We start from the raw sequence: 17,908 nt of genomic DNA, 5'->3' as shown, positions 1-17,908 counted from the left end.
AAAACGAGGATAACCAAAGCTGATGGAGGTCACACACCTGGAAACGTGACAATACCTGGGCAAAGCTTCCACAGGCCCAGACCCAGCTCCTAACCCCACGCCCAGGGCAGGGGGTTTGGACTGGATGACCTTGAAGGGCCCCTTCCAACCCCAGCCCCACAGCTCCCCTCAGACCCTGCCACCTTGGCTATTTCTGAGCTTCAGGTTCAACACCTGGAAAAGAACCAGCACCACTCCCAGTGAGATGGATTTTGTTTCCTCTAAACGAACAAGCAAGTGAAGACCAGGAATGAAGCTGCTTCAAGTGGAACTGAAGCGTATCTGCTGTTCGATAGGACCATGGCTACCAAAACCCTTCCCTGTGAAATTAAAACTGGAGAACTCCAGCCCTTTCTTCTGCACACGATAGGAGAAAAGGCTTCAGTTTAAACCGACGTATTTATAGACCCATCATAAAAATCAGTAAATAATGCAAACTGCACCCCACCAACTGTTTCATAGTCAGGATGGGCTAGGTAATCTATCATAAAACTTAACGAGCTTCCTATTAAAGTCAGACCACAAAAGTCAAAAGGAGAGTAGGTCAATGTCCCGTTACAATTCATGCCTACAATAGTAAAATGATGTAATTAAAGTCTTCCGAGCATAAAAAAACAACTAAAATCAGTAGACTTCTTTTCTCAGCCATTTTTAAAGGGAAGTTAACAAACCTGCATGCATGCACCACAGCCAGCGCAAACACTACTGCTGAATAAATTTATACAGACAAAACTTTTAATCTAGTCCACCCATAGCTAGTTTTCTATGTGCTTATTTTCATAACTACCAACCAGGGAGATAAACATACCGTTGTGTCCACCACGCCCAAGTTTAAGACTGCACAAGTCTCTGAAAGTCAGTCTGCGTCCAAGCTACGTGCAACGCTCAGCATCTACCCAACCGACAGCAGCATACTCTGCAGCACTGAAAGCAAGCGCTTGTTGCCATCACAAGGACAGCACAGAAAACATTCAGTGTAGGAAAAAAATCCTATGCTCAGCTCTGATGCAAGATTGCCACCTTGAGGATTTCAGAAGAGAGGCAAAAAGTGATTCCGCTCAAGTCACAAACCTGCAGTCATTATTTTATGCATGAAGCAGATGCAAGATTCCCCTCTTCCTTCCCCAATGCAAGATGATTAGTTTTGTAATCAGAAAAGTGAAAACCTAGCACAAAGTGAAACGCATATATACTCTTCAAAACTTCCCCAAAAGGTCTGCAAATCTGGTATACCAATACTTTCTTCTGTTTTGCAAGTTACATCATGACTACTCTACATAATTTAACACTAACCATGAATTTGTCATCTCTAGAAATCCAGACCACAAATAAGAGGCATTTTGCTGATATTTTTATTTTCAGTTCACAGAGTTTCAAGTTTAGTATGTGCATTACTGCTGGAATCCATTTCAGAACCGTTCAAGGCTGCACTGTAAAAAATATTTTATGCCAGGACTTTGTCTATCAATACATCCTACATGGAAACCCATTAAAAGCTACCAATTAAAAACAAAACCCCTACTTCTACCACTTCTGTAAGACTGAAAAATACATAATAATCCTTTATTGTATACAAGTCACCATTCAAAAAACAAATAATCTGATAGGAATACAGAAATCATCATCTTTACCAAGTGTCCCACTCTGTCAGTACTTACTTTCAAGTTCTAGAGGGGAAAAAAAGGCATAGAAGATAAATAGTTAATAAGCTTAACTTAAGTATTATGAAAGCATTCTCCTCCCTGTGTCTAGTCCCTCTCGTCTTTTCTTTTTGCTGACCATAGCTTTCCACTGTTCAACATACTTCATTTCCACAAACCCCAGAAGACTCAAATACTTTGATCAAGTCAAACTGCAGTCACGTACTGCACTTGGGGTCAATATTGCTCACACTCTCAGATCTAGGAACAAAGTAGTTTTTAAGGATAAAGTAGTAAATACAAAACTCTACACTAAGCTTCCACATGCACAGCTGAAAAATTGAGCATACCATAGCTTTACAAAAGGGTAGCCTACGTTAAATTTGCCAAGGGACGCTCCAGAGTGAGAACACACATTCAGCATTTATGACACCACAAATGGGTCACTGCAGTAAGTTGCTTATAATATACTTGCAAGCAAAGATTTGGATTAGCAGAACTTTCTCTTGATATTCTAATACTTGAAACAGACTACTTAAAGTTGTGGAACCTCCTGTTCTAGGAGTTTTAACAAATGCTTGCTGGTGCGTTCAGGGCTACTGGTTCACAATTTGCGTTTCACCTTATGAGCAAAAGCAAGCAGGTAACTTCCTACAAGTGACATTCATCCTATCAGCCTTAATTTGGTATTTTGCAATCTTATGTACATTTGCAGATGGAGAATCTTACATATGTATGCTGCACAAGAGCCATGAGCTTTACTTGATCCTGATTCAGTGCCGAACTTGGACTAATGTTGTCAGTGCCCCTTGCAACCTCCCATTTCTGTGACCATGCCTATACAGCTGCGACCCTCCTAAACCCTCCTGGCTTAGTTACTACATAAGAACAAGATTTTAATTCGCACCATTATTGTACATCTCAAACAACAAATGTCAAGCTGGCATTCAGAGAAAGGTACACGGTTGTAATTTAGTTGATCACATTTTTAATCGTAAGTCACCGAACCCAATAGAAATTGCAAATAAACCTATTTTAGGACAGTCATGTTGCTCTATTTCACGTGTAGATGCTAGTGATGTACACACATCTCAGATCCCAAATACAAGCTAAGTCCTCTGGGGCAAGAATCCTATTTTGGTGACCAGCCCACAATCATTCCATAACCCTCCTATCAAGGCTTTCCACAACATGCATTTGATGATAAAATATCCTGTAGGTCTTATATGGAGTTGGGAAACGACCCTAGTTCCACTAACTTGTCTTCTCCATTTCACAGTTTCGTCACCAGAATGACTGTGTCTAAATGGATGTACGATTTCCTTTCATGCTGCTATGAACTAGCCAACTTGAAAAGACACAGACAGCATAAAAAAAAAAAAAAAATCAGAAACACCACTACCTCCATTACGTACCAGGGACTTCTTTTTTATAGCAGCCACCAATATCTGAGCAACAAAGTCCCCTTTTCACTTAACTCCACACTAACCTTCTTGACTGCATCTAACGTTAAATGACCAAGGTAAAGCAAAGACAAGATCTTTAATTTAATACAAACTGAGGTAGAGGTCTCTATGAAGTTTCTCTACATTTTGTAAAGCTACACAGCTGGTTAGGGAAGACAATGCTGAGTAAGAGCTAGTCAAAAGCTTATGCAAAAATAATTCTAATTTAATTTTTTACTATAGATACGACCACAAACTTTGTAGGAGGCTGGGGGCAGCCCCAGCCCAGGGCATCAGGCATCTCCGTGCAGGTTACTCCTACGAAGCTTATCAGATGCTATTTCTCTCAATTAATTACCACGTGTTTAAGGACCATTTCTGAAACTTAAAGCTCAGCTTCCCCAAGCACAGTGCCTTTCAGGATCACAAGCTCAGTGTGCCTTGCACTGCTATCTTCCAACGCTGATTTGTTTCAGTTATGTCTTCCAGCTCGCTGCTGCACTGCTTGAGCATCAGCACGGAGCTGTTTTCTTCTCCTTTGATTAGTGTCAGATTGAAGCCTTAGACTTCCATTTTCTCAGCTTCTTTAGAGAAAATCTGAAGAGATCTGGACTATCAAAGTCTGCTCCACGTTGAGCTTTCCTCTCCACACTATCTTCGCTTTCGTACTTATTTTTCCTGTCAGCCTCAGGGAAAATACTTGTGAAACCCGTTTCTCCCAACAAGTACCACAAGACTGGGTACTCCTGTACAGACACAGTACAGGAGTGATCAGAGGATACGCTGCTTTCAGATGCAGCATACAACTAAATTTGCCTTTCTACAAAAGCAGTGACTGTAAAATCTATGCTGAGGAGGGCTCAGCAGAGCTCCTTTTTCCAGTGTACAATTACAGGATAATGAGGAGGTGGAAATGTAGCTCATTCCCAGACCCTGCATCACTGTACTTCAGTGTCAAGGTGCATTCAAACGTTATAACTGATAGGAGTCTGTTAAGAACTTGAATACAAAGAAAAAAACAGATTACATTAACTTCAATTAGGAAAACGAGGAATTTTAATTCAAACACTTTGCAAATTTGGCGCAAAGACACAAACAGCAACCTCTTTGGATGATTTTGTGAGAGTCTGAACTTGCTATCAATTATAAACTGAACTGTTATTCTTCAAAACTAGATTCTTGTATGAAAAGCACATATTTCAAACATAGCTTGTGCAGATAACAGTTCCTTGGAGCTCACATGTACATGTCAACTCTCTTCCACTATTACTTGCAGACTTTTGAATCAGTTTAATAAAGTTCAGGAATGACACTCTTCTGCATGGTCTTCACAAGCATCGAGAGAATAACATGGCCAGGATCAAGTGTTGAGGCTAGGTTCTTACCTGGTTGTGACCACTTGCAACAGAATTTAGAAGTGCAATTAACTGGAACAGCATGGGGCTTACCAAAGCTTTCACTAGCTCGTGCTTGGAGGACTTTCCCACCAGAGAATGGACAGATACACATCAGCCCCCTCATAGGGCATGAAGATGGCATCCTTCACACTGAAGGGACTTACCAGCCCACCACCCACCAAGGGGTGGGTGCTTCACAAGACTCACCACTCCCTGTTGGGCAGCAGTAATAAGAATTGTGGGATTAGGCTAACTTGCAACCACATTTTCCTCTTCCATCAAGATCATGGCCATGAAGAGCATTGGTGTCTTGATGAGACAGGCAGGTCATGCCCCTCTCCAAAGGGTGTCTCACCAGGACTGACATGGCCTAGCACCCTCTTTGTGTATCTATAAATGTACAATACCTCATTTTAAATGCCCCCAACTACCATCAGGGAAAAATTCATGATCCCAATTACAAAGGATGGCATATGGAACTTGATAAACCTCACTCTAAATAAGCTTTTGTCTTGCAGTCTGGATATCTGGACACCTAATAATAAGACTCTCTCATAGTCATAAATATTTCTACTATCAACTTCTAACCAAGTATTCTGATCTTTTTGTGAAACGCTTTCAAGAGATAACATACCGATAACTGTCAACATCAGAGAATTTTTGTTATCACTTCCCCAAACAAAAGCTGAAAGAAAACAGTATTGATACTGAGGGACACCTGATGTTTATAATGAAAAACTATTGCCCTCAGATTCTTAGACCAGTTTTAACAGGACAGTCAAAACCCTCAAAAGCATCTGGGTAGAGCTCAGAAAAAAAAAAAAAAAAAAAAAAAGACACAACCTTCCTCTGTAGACTCAGCACTGCTGCACCAAGTCAGACCAAAGGTCTTAGTCCAGTATCCTGCCTCTGAAAGGTAATGGCCATTAACAAACATACCTACAAGCACAAAGCATAAGAGCAAAGCTCGTCATGTTGCCTTTTCATGATACAGCACTCCTGCAATCGCCCTGATTCTAGAGATCTACGGCAGATGGATTTCCTGAGCCAGAAACTGTATCTTATTCTTAATGGCCACGCCACATTTTTGTCCTGTTTGTTCAGTCCTTTCTGAACCCGTGTGAACTTTTAACACCCACCACTTAAGACTCACAATTTAATGAAATAGGGGCTTGGCTTGTTTTTTTTCTGGGAGAGAAAAAAAGAAAAGACAAAAATAAAAGAACAACCACCACTCGTGATGCTTCTGAACATCCTACTTGCTACCTTTAAAAGCTACCTGCTACCTTTCTTAGTGCTCCCCCGTTTTTGCATTATGTGATACTGAACAATTGCTCATTGAAACCAGGATATTGTACGCAATTTCAGACCTCCATCATGTTCCCATTCAATCACCTCTTTCTTAGTCTGAAGAGGCTGAGTGTATTCAGTCATTTCTCAAGAGGAGAAATGCTCCTCTTGATCACCTTATCTCCCTCTCTCTTTTCTAGCTCTACTAGACATTTTCTTGAAGATGGAGAGAAAAACAGAGGAACAGACCAGAAATGCACGCAGTATTTAAGTTGCAGACAGGGCTGTGGATACAGAACAGTGACTTGCACTGTTATAGCCTTTTCCTGAAAACTTCTAACATTACCTTAGCCATACCGTGTTTTATTTGTTTGTTTTGTAATGGGAATGAACATTGAGCTAAATATTTTTATAGTTATCCATTGAAACCCTAAAGGACCTCTTTCTAAAGTTACAATGACTGGTCCAAATTCCATCATCTCACACATGGAGGAAAGGAACAATCCTCACTCTCACACAACTCTTAACCCCATGTGCTACCCTACTACCCAGACTACTACTAGCAACTGGCTATTGTACAGTTTTTACTATCCCAAATAATTTAGTGTTGTCAGCAAGTCTCATTAACACAACATTCACTTGTTTTCCACATTATCAGACAGCCCGAATGTCTGTGGAACTTCACTGCCACCTCCTCCATGAGAATTACTATTATTTAGTTATATCCTATGTTAGGTAGTGTTTAAGTAGTTTCTCTGTAATGACTTTCTCTTACCCATGACAGCTCAGACTCTTTAGCTTCTGGTGAAGGATCTCATTGACCTCCTTTTGCAAATCCAACAATCTTCTTTGTCTACATACTTACTGACTTTTTTTAGAAAGCTCCAAAAACTCTGCTAGGCATGACTTCACCTTGCCATAAACCATTCTTCCCCCATATTTACCTGTACATCCACCTGTTCTGTCTTTCACTGTTTCTGTCCTTTTGCCCATTTCTGTCCCTTTGCCCAAATAGCCTGCATTTTTTCAAAACTTCCCTTTAGTAGCGAACCAAGATCTTTCACTCAAACCCCCCTCATTTTCACAGCACACCCATGCTCAGTTGTTAAAACTGTCTGAACAATGAAACAGACACACACACGGGCGTTGGAAAGTACTGGCAATACCAACCCTCTGTGAGAGGCATCAGCTTCCTATGCTAGGCACACTGACATCCAAATTTCAGTACTGCCTGTGGAAACATAACTGATCTCACACCTTCCTCCAACCCTTACAGGACAAAAGAAGGGATTTCCCAGGTGTCGGTTGCTGGGCTTACTGTCAAGGACTTGGCAGGAGGCAGACAGGCCGTTTTGCATCAATGCTGAGAAGCACAGGACTCTTCCCTCTTTCAGCAAACAAATGCAAGTTTCTGAATCTTTAACACGCAGCTTGGCAAAATAAAAGGTTTTGCCAGATGTACCGAAGAGAAGTCAATAACAGTATCTCAGTGCTTTCCATTTCCTCCTCCTTTTCTATGAATATGAAAATAAATAATGAATAAAGGCATCTATAGCTATTCTACATATATTAGCACACACTTGGGAGCTCTTATGGAGCCTGGAGGGGCTTGGGAATCTCACAAGATTTGTTGCACAACCAGGAAATCCAAACTCCTCAGACAAAAGAGACCCACTCGAATCCCAGCTCTGCACCAGAGAACCTGACAGCCCTCACACCTGGCAAAACCTAGGCAATGGTCTCCGAGTCGCCCACCTCTACTGATCAGAAGTCAGGGTCTCAAAAATGGTAGCCCAGGCACCTCTAACACTGCAACACTCCACACTGGGGGGCTGCCCACGAACACCAGACTGCAGTCGAAGGAAACTTAGCCCAAGGCATTTCTTATACTGGGGATCCCTCAGAGCCACAGCGCTAAAAAGCCTACAGAGATGATGAGAAAATAAGTTAAAAACAGGTAACTTTGATTGAATCCTGTTTATATAATCAGAAGAATCACTGAAAGCTACAGCTTACCAGAAAACCTTGTTTTAAGCAAACACATTAAAAGAAATGTACATTCCACTGCAAACTACCCAGACAGGACAACACTCAGAGAAGGATGAATTCTGTCTTCCTTATATAGGAAACGAGTTTCATCCCCATTCCCAAGTACTTAAATCAATGTCATACTAGCATAATAGACAAGCATACATCACAAAGACACTGTTACTACAGCTCAAATACACCTTTTCAGATTAGCTTGTATTCCTCAGTTTAAAATCAAGGAAAAAAATATCCATGACATAACAGAAGCATTTGTCTTGGAGCATAACAAATTGTACCTATATAAATTATCATACCCAAATTCCCTTAAAACATTTACTGTGTGAAATAGGACTCCTCACTCTTCCTCACGTTAACTTTGTAAATCTACAAGAAGCACTGGTTTCAAAGTCGTGTTCTGTTATTTTCACAAACAATTTCACCAAAATGCAAACATTAATGCACACGGGGACTTAAGTGCTGGAAGATGACAGTATCAGCATGCAGTGAAGCCCCTGAAACCACACCTTGTGCCAGCCAGATAAAGCCACAATACACACCCCAATTAGCTTTTCACTATTACACACCCACCTATCTTCACAGTGCTTATGTCTTCACAAGTGCTAGAGTTATTCTTCAGTGCGATGTGTAATAGGTAACTATTTACACGAGACCAAGGAACTGCCTATTGAAAATTCATTACTGCATTGTCCATTAAAAAGAGAGGCCAATTACAGCATCCCAGCACTTGCACAAAACGTCCCTTAAAGGAACTTCGGAAACTGCTGTGCAGCTCAGCCCAAAGAGGAAAGAACCTCAGGACGGTGCAGTTCTCTCTTTCTCTCCTGATATTTTTTCAGGGCTCCCAAAATGAGTTTTAGCTTGCACTCCATCTGTCCTGCATAATTTTGGGTGGGAGGTAAAAAGCAGTACAAGTCCGTAAAAATGGAGTCCCCACATCACTACAAGAAAAAGCGCAGGATACGTGAGTTAGTCAGGAGCTTATGAGGAAATGTAATGCCAGCGCCCTGAGATGGAAGATGGCAATGGCACCAGACATCTGGAGGAACCCTACACTACAAACCCCCAAACTCTACCATGCAGTGCTGGCCTTTCCACCACACCAACCCTTTCTTCCCCACAGACCATAAAACACTTCAGGCCTCTTCTTTCACTACTAAGCTCCTCCACAAGGCTCCTTCCAATGTTTCTTGCTTTTTCTTTCTCCCTATACCTATTCCCCACAGCTATTTTCCTCCTCTCCTCTTCCAACCACCCTGTCCTCTGCATGCAGCCCTGTGCCATGCACACATCCTTATCCTCCAGGGCTACACCCCAACCCCCCTATTTACAGAATGAGCCCCTTCACCCGTTGTTTCCAGCCTCTTTTTGCCTCCACATCATCTCCACGCCTCCATTCACTCCCTCTGCCCACCAGCCACCTAACTGTCCCGCCTCCCACCCCAAATTATTCCACAGCTCCCCATACAGCCACCCCTTCCACTGGACACCTTCCCTCGCACACCCAGCCCACCCCACACACAGCTCCAGCCCCTCATGCACTTATCCCTGCCACACACGAAGCATTTCCCCACCTCCCACAGCACCTTTCCCCACCCACCCCATCTCCCTGTCCCCCACCCCACACAGCAGGCACTGCCCCTCTCCCACATCCCCCCCCGTGCTTTGCAGAGCTCTTTTCTCCACGTGCTGCCCCCAAAACCCACAGCACCCTCACCCCCACACCACTGCCACCCCCCCCCCCCCGCCCCGTCCCCTCCTCGCCCCCCGCTCACCGTCCAGCGACACGAACTGCCCCACGGCGGAGGAGCCGCCGCCGCTGTTCTCCACGAACTGCACCTCGGAGACGATGATGTTGTCCTCCAGCACCGAGCCGCAGCCCGTGCACACCGCGTCCCCGCGAGCCGAGTCCACCTCGATCTCCGAGCAGCCGCAAGCGGCGCACACCCGCCCGCCCGGCATCGCGGCACCCCCCTCACCTCAGCCCCGCCACCCCCCGACTGACACCGCCCGGCACGGCCCGGCTCGGCCCGGCCCCGCTCAGGCCTCGCTCGCCGGTACCGGCACGGGGAGGAGCGCGGCGGCGGCCGCCCCCTCGCCGGTTCTCGCGAGACATGGCCGCGCCCCTCGGGGAGGGGGGGCGAGGAAATGGCGGCGGGGCGGTGCCTGAAGGGCCCCGGGGGTGTCACCACAGGGGTGTTTGTGGGGATTGTCGCCGATAGGGTTGTTATAAATGCGTGTCTCAAACGTATTCAGTGTTTTGTGAAGCCAGCCCGTCAGCTTTTCGTGTTGAGCTGCGGGAAAGTGAGAGGTCGCAGGCTGTATGAAAATTCACTCAAGTTTCCCCAGGTTTCGTTCATTTCATCATAGGCTTCTTATCTAAGCTTATTTAAGTTGTTAATCAGTTCATGATGTGGTTTCTGTACAATAAAATGCTTCCTCTCTACCAGTCTTTGTCCTTCCTATTCGGGTGGTTTCATTTCAAGGGAAAAGAGTATCACTAAACAAGGAAATTTGCACTTCGGATAGCAAGTGGTATAGAATCATACAATCTAGAATTATTAAGGTTGGAAAAGACCTCCAAGATCATCTGATCCAACCATCCCCCTAGCACCAATGTCATCCACTAACCCATGTCCCTAAGCACCACATCCAACCTTTCCTTCAACACCCCAGGGACAGTGACTCCACCACCTCCCTGGGCAACCCGTTCCCATGCCTGACTGCTCTCTGTTATTCTTGACATGCTATCAAGCCTATAATAATTAAAAGGTGTGTATACGCCATCAGTAACTAAAAGTTGTGTAAAAATATGCGGCAGAGAAAAGTGTGGGCCTCATTTTCTCATCTGTATGCCAATTTGTGTTCCCCTGAAGATAAAATTGGAGCTACAAAACTCTTATTTCAAAATAGCGCATCTGTTATTCTTCAAAAATTATGCATCAATCAAATCTGTTCAACCATTCTATGATAATAAATAGGTAAAAATGTTATGGGGCATAATGAATCGGTTTCAGGTAGGTACTTTGAGTTTTGCCTAAGGTACCATAGCATTTAAGTCTAGTGCATTGTAACTGTTTTGGTTATTCGTTCCTGAACCCAACAAATACACTTTCAGCCAAGGTTATTGTCTGCTTTATCATGCAGCCCATATGTCATGAACTAGTGTGGCATTCCATGGACCGAAACTGAGCATAATAGATACCACAGCAGGATTTTTGTATACTTTGAGCTGTTGGCATTAGAAATACACAAGTCCATTAATGCAGAAATCTCACAAAATTATACACCATGTAGATAATGTCAGAGGAAAATGATATTCCAGATGCAATTCCTGAACAAATATTTTTGTTATTTATAGGAGGAGAAAGCCCCATGAAAAAAAAATAAGAAGAATATTTTTTCTCAGTCAGAAAAGTCTCTGCAGTATCAGAACATTTTAATTAACAACTACGAAACCAGATCATTCATCATACAGTTCTATGACAGAGATCAGCACCAACACAAGAAGCCCTGCAGCAAACAGTTATGAAATACTTTTCCCTAAAAAAGTTTATTCTTAACGCACTTAAGTAGAGGATGATGTATTTATGATCCATGAGGAATTAAATTTTGCATCCCCATTCCAAAATTAGTGGTGTTTTAGCTGTTTAAGTGTTACCAGTCTTTCCTGGGAGTCCCAAAGAAGTTTGGAGCGTTTTGAGTTTTTCGTTTTGAATGTGACCAGCAGAGGGCCCCAGTGAGAGTATCACATACAGCTGATGTGCCAAAAAAAAAAAAAAAAAAAAAAAGGTTATTTAATGTGATACTGAATAAGGAAATGTGTCCTTTGCCTCCTGCTCATGAAAAGCTTTCTTATACAAAAGTCATTCGTTACCACTGTAAGATCTTTGTCCTTTCTGCTTGCAAGAGTATTAACTAAACCCTTTTTGACCATTTACTCAGTTCACTTAGGATAGCATAATAACCTATTAGTAAACCATCTCAAGCTGGAATTGGAGTTAGAACTGACAGATTAAAAATTTGTGTTGACAGAACCCCAGTATCTGCACCATTTTCCCCTTTTGGTCAAGAGGAGGAAAGAACCTGCTTTCCATTTTACCTACCCTCATATTTCATACCTCTTATTTTCACTCTAAATAATAAAAAATGGTGATCAGGATGTCTGTTAGCCCAGACTGACCGATTTCCTTCCTGCTGTGTCTGCAGGAACCCCGAATATAACCCCAAGCCCCCCCCCCCCCCCCCCCGGGGTTATGTTTGGGTTTTAAAGAAAGGAACTATTCTCACTTGCTTGAAAAATATAGTATTTTTTTTTCCTACTGCTCATGCAACAGTAGGAAGAATGCAAATGGGCTGTACAAAAACAGGCGGGAGTGCAAGGGAATTCCACTCTGCTAATGCTGAACAGCACAGCGGGGACTATGCTAGAGCAAGGTGATGACACATCACTCACTGCACTTTCACAAGGAACAAGTCTTCTTCTATAAATAAACTAAATTGAAGCAGATTCTTACGTACCATGTGAGAAAAAACCCATGGACTCTGTGCCTTGTCATCATTGCTGAACCTTCTGCGTACTGAGCCTCCCAACCACGAGCACCCAAGTGCGTGGGAAATATTTTTGGTTAAAGTTCGAGGCACAGAGTTTAATCCCTTGACTTGATCAGCTGCTGTGAGTATGTGAGTATCCACAGCAGACTGGGATTTCAGCTGTGATCATGCACCTTAAAATCTGGTCTAAGAGTCTGGCTGAACTCTCACGATAAGTTTGGGATGTGCCCACAACAGGGGTGGGGGCAAAACACAGAGGAAACCTTCTTTGGTTCTGGACTGTCCAAAATAAGCCAAAATAAATGATGCATTCAACCTGCAAATTTGCACACAGATTCTTTGGAGCTGAAGTCATATGGAAACTAGATAGAGGGGGAACAAAGGATTTCGAAATGGATTAACCTTATAAGGATAGTGATGGCAGCTGGATGCTTCTTTTTCTGTCTGTGCCAGGCCAAATGCATTTGGCTATACTAGTGATGGACACGAGGGGGCACCCAAGGAAAATGAAATGGTCGAGGAGCTGCAATGCTCCCCGGGTTAGACTGATTTTCCATCTGTTTTCCTTTTTTTTTTTTTTTTTTTTTTTTTACTGCGTCTTTTCTAATTATTTCCTGACATTGTTTTCGTGACGTTTATCAATAAAGGGTAAATTAAAAAAGCTTTGGGAAAAACATTCTGAGAAGTAAAGTTCTTGGCATCTGTTAAATCAGGTGGCAAAGCAGATTAGCAAACACTTGAATTTATCTCTGTGCAATCACGTCTTTGCTGTTCAGCGACAGCACTTTGCAACTGAGCCTTATTTCCTAGGTAAGTGGCAGAGAGACCAAACGGCTCTCACAGCTGCCGTTCCAGGATCTGTGCCTTGCACAATTCTTAGTATGTGAGGAGAAAGCTCAAATGCTGCATCTTAGAAAATCCACAGAGAAATCAGCAGATGGAAAGTTACTGAGTACAAAGGTCCCAAAGCAACCACCAGTTTGGGAAGCCTCTCATCAGCTAATTGTAGGAAGCTGTGTGCAATACTGCTGTCTAGCTCTTCTATTCCTAAAATCCCCCCTGCACACACACTACTTGAAGATATACATCTAATAACTGAATGCTTTTAGGAAGGATGTAAATAAAGCAAAGAACAAACACATATGTCCTCACAGTTTCCAGCAATCTGCAGCTTCAGAACTTCATCAGCTGAAGGTTAATACACAGCAGGAGACTTTTTATCTGCTTGTTTAATCAGTTTTTGAACTGTGTATGCATTCAACATCCACAACATCCGGTGGTTTAGGGTTTATCACAGCTTAGTTGGTTAGCAAGTGAAAAAATTTTAAAACGGACTAAACATTTCAGTTGATAATGTTTAGTTCTTGGGCTATAACGAGTGATGAATAATTGCTCCCTTCTTACCTTCTTCATGCCATTCAGGATTTTATACTCCTGTTTTACAGCTTCTCTCAGTCAGGATCACTTCACAAGAGCAACTCTTCCTCCAGAAAATTGCAATGCTGATCAGCAGCAGTCTGGAAAAAAATAAAATCTGTTCAAGGCAGTCGCTTAAGAGGAAACCCTTTTTAAGGAAGCACAGAATCATAGAATTGTTCAGGTTGGATGAGGCCTCCAAGATCATCTAGTCCAGCCTTTAACCTAGCACTGACGAATCTACCACTAAACCATGCCACTAAGTTCTACATCTACACATTTCTTGAAGACCTCCAGGGATGGTGACTCAACCACTTCCCTGGGCAGCCTGTTCCAGTGCTTCACAATCCTTTCAGTAAAGAAATTTCTCCTAATATCCAGTGCAAACCTCCCTTGGCACAACTTAAGGACATTTCCCCTCATCACTTCATGCTTGGGAGAAGAGCCCAATCCCCACCTCGCAAGAACTTCCTTTAAGATAATTGTAAAGTACAATGAGGTCTCCCCTGAGTCTTCTTTTCTCCAGGCTAAACAACCCCAGCTCCTTTAGCCACTCCTCATAAGACTAGTTCTCTGGGCCCTTCACCAGCTTCATTGCCCTTCTTTGGACACACTCCAGGGCCTTGATGCCTTCTTGTAGTGAAGAGCCCAAAACTGAACATAGTGTTCGAAGTGCAGCCTCACCAGAGCTACGTACAGAGGGACAATCACTTCCCTAGTCATGCTGACCACGCTGTTTCTGATACAAGCCAGGATGCTGTTGACATAGTATTGCTGTTGATAGCATTGGTTATATTCTGCACTGAATAACTGAAGGCCTCCATCACCTCAGGTTGCAAGTGCAGAATAATATTCCTGTGAAAAATACAACTCTGCTTATCTGCAGCTGTGGTATTCTGCATCTGGTTTGTTCAAATGTTCATGAAATCCTCACTCACCATCAGAGAACACTTCCAGTCAGCTAATTCCCTATTTAAGCAACTGTCTGCATACCTAGAAATCAAACTGAAATGAGGAAATGCCTGGTTATAAGTGCATTGCTGTGTGCATACTTCATGAGGGGCTATTTTGGTGCAAATACATTTTCTATATAGACTGAAAGTGAGGCTTTCACTCAATGTTAATATTCACTTAAAAGGAAACAAACAAACAAACAAACAAACAAACCCAAACAGGTATATTACACCAGATGGTTTTACACATTCAAATGCAGGCACAAGCCACGTGTCTTATTGATAGTTTCCTTTTTTTTTTTTTTTTTTTTTTTTTTTTAAGTTTGGAATTACAGCCCAGACCTTCAGACCAGTGTGTGGGAAACTGTAGAAGCACATCAAAAATAAGATGAGTTTCCTTTCATTTTGAAGAATAGATTTGGAAAAGCAGCTACACAGTAGTGGACTATCTGCTTAGCGTTGAAGTAAATTCAATGCAGTTAAAAAAAATAGGCTATAAACTATGCCTGTGAAGTGCCTAAGATACTGTTGATCATTAATGGTTGGACTTGATGATTTTAGAGATCTTATCCAGCCAAAATGATTCCATGATTTAGAAATGATACCTAACAAGTCACACGTAGGATTGTAAGAAGAAACAACCTCTTGAACACGGATTAGCTAGCTACATTAGAGCTGGATGTTAAAAATCCTGAGGTCACCAGGTGGTATTAATAATCCACACTCTCTGTGTTGGCATTTCATAGGCAGGAGTCTGCCATAGTCTAAATGGCTGTGCTAGCAGAAAAGCAGAATATGCCAGTCAACTGTCCTTTAAGACCATGAAATGTGTGTTTCAACATAGATTGGAAGGAGTACATGTATGTACGGTAATGTCACAACTCCTCTGGCTGTCAGGGACCCCCTTCACAGAGAAACTTGCAGAGAGAATAGAGAGCATTGCTGCTGTCACACATAAGCCTCTGCCTCTGAGGGAAAGGGAACAGGGCAAGGAACAGCATCCTCCTTCAAACAGCCCACTAGAATCAGGAAAAGGTATAAAATAGCAAGCAGCTTGGACAAGCAAGATAAAATAGCAAGATCTATGGACAAGGGCAGCTCTCTCCTGCTGGATGTCTTTTACAACCCAAAGAATTCTGCTTTCAGTGAGCTGTGTGTCATTACTTGCTTTTCTGAGGAGAGATTACCAGTCCCTCAAATAGGCCAGAGCTAACCCAGGGCTAAAGAAACCATCCGTCAGTACTTGTAGTTGTTGCCCAATGTCTAAAGCTATGAGTGGGCTAAATAAAGACAACGCTAGAGCTTAGAGAACCCACAGTATAATCCTTTCCTGTCTCTGGAGAATTTTCAAGAATTTGGCAGATTTCCCAGTTTGAATTAGATGAATAAATTAGATGACCTAACATTTTGCAAAGGGCACCATAAAAATGTTTGGAGTAAATCAAACTATTTCTTGCCAATAATTTCAGTTAGCCTATGTTAAATATATATATACGCTTTTTTAAAATGTGAAACTTTCAAAGAGAGAGTATATATAAAAAAAAAAAAACTGCCACAATTTTCAAAATGAGACATTTAACTTCAGTTTTTATCACAGTGCATCTTTTTTTTTTTTTTTATCAAAAAAAAAAGTTTCTGAGAAAAATTCTAGTGCAGTGCTAGCTATACCTTTTCTTCTCTGCTCTCACCCAAAGGCAGGAAATACTTTTTGCACCTCCAGAATCAGGACAGGATGGTTCCCAAAGCAGTATATCTTGCCATTTCTTCAGAAAACTGTCAAAGTCAGTAGTACAGAGGGGGAACACCATAACTATGGCAGTGCCAATCTCTGCTTTATTCAAAGGGTAAAGGATGATCGCTTGCTTCTGCATTTTTCAGCACATCCTCTTAGAAGGGCATTGGCAGCTATGGCACAGAGTCTGCCTGAGGGGCAGTTCTGGGAACTAGCACCACCCTGGGAGGAATCACCGGTTCACATCTCTTAGCCCACATCTCTTCACATCTCTTAGCACATCTAGTTTCCAGGTGCTGCCAATTCACACTAGCAACTGTCACCAATAAAATCTCAATTCTGAGCTCTTCTTCCCAAGCTCATGGGATAAACATGCATTTTGTACAGCAAATTGAAATTGAGAATGTGATATAACAATATGCCAGTAAGATCTGGAGCCCTTGGCTTGCCCTTCCATTGTCCATTCTTCAATCAGTCAGCTCACACCAAGATTATAAAAAACCTGAGCTAGGAGTTTACAGTCTGAAGCCCAAATTGAACAGAGCTGTCAGCAGATTATGTATTCCACTAAACAATGAGGTTTTCAGTCCCTTTTTGAACCACTGTTCTTTGCATGAGTTATGTTTGTACCATATTGCTGAGAAATTCACAAAACTATTATTTTTTAAACGAGTACAGTAGACAACAACGTTGTCAATGCATGTTGTCAGTAAGGTTTCTTTATTAATAGCAGCATGAGAAGCATTTTGGAGTGCCCTTTGCATGCTCAATCCCACACCCATATGCATGCAGCATTTCAGAAAATGTTAAGCTTAATTAATATATGATTTTCTTTGGAAGGGAAAATTAGAAGAAAGACATTCCCATATATTTTTCACCCATGATAATTTATATAGAGAGAGCCCCTAATGAAAGGAGCTTTCTTTATGATATGAGTAGAAAGAATGTCAAAAAAAAAAAAAAAAAGAAATCAGTTATACTGTTGGCATTTCTAACATATCCTGTCTTCTTCTTCATAGCCTATCCCACGCTAAACAGTAACAGTAGAACTTTCTTCCTAATAAAGCTTTGGAGCTACTACCATGACTTCTCACCCGTGCTACAGAAATACTATCCAGATGACCAAAGATTTTGTAATCAAACAAGCTGCAACAATTATCCAGCTGAAACAGCAATTTATCAGGCTCAGAGCAAAAACAAACTATTTTTGTGACATATAAAATTATGAAGTACGAAGAGCCTTTCCCAATATATATTGTGACTAATAATTACCAGCCCATACAGCAATGACCTCTTAGCCACTCCCTCCGTGGTCACCTTTCATTTGCAACCATCGTGTCTGCCAAAAGCAAGATGAGAAATAGCAGCTAAAAAGTGAGATATTATCAGCTTTCCC

At 42.1% G+C, this 17,908-nt stretch overlaps 1 protein-coding gene across 1 annotated transcript in view; it reads right to left on the bottom strand.

Annotated features, from left to right (window-relative positions):
• The window catches only part of BRF1 (BRF1 RNA polymerase III transcription initiation factor subunit), a 171,991-nt gene extending 162,175 nt beyond the window's left edge, over positions 1 to 9,816 (bottom strand). Inside the window, exon 1 of the mRNA XM_032187558.1 lies at positions 9,633 to 9,816. The gene's annotated coding sequence lies outside the window, so the exon portion shown is untranslated. The remainder of the gene's footprint in view (positions 1 to 9,632) is intronic.
• Between the last annotated feature and the right edge of the window lie 8,092 nt (positions 9,817 to 17,908).

Source organism: Aythya fuligula, chromosome 5 (assembly GCF_009819795.1).
Source record: "Aythya fuligula isolate bAytFul2 chromosome 5, bAytFul2.pri, whole genome shotgun sequence".
Taxonomy (NCBI): domain Eukaryota; kingdom Metazoa; phylum Chordata; class Aves; order Anseriformes; family Anatidae; genus Aythya; species Aythya fuligula.
The sequence above is the reverse complement of the archived record's forward strand: the minus strand, read 5'-3'. Positions and strand labels throughout refer to the sequence as shown.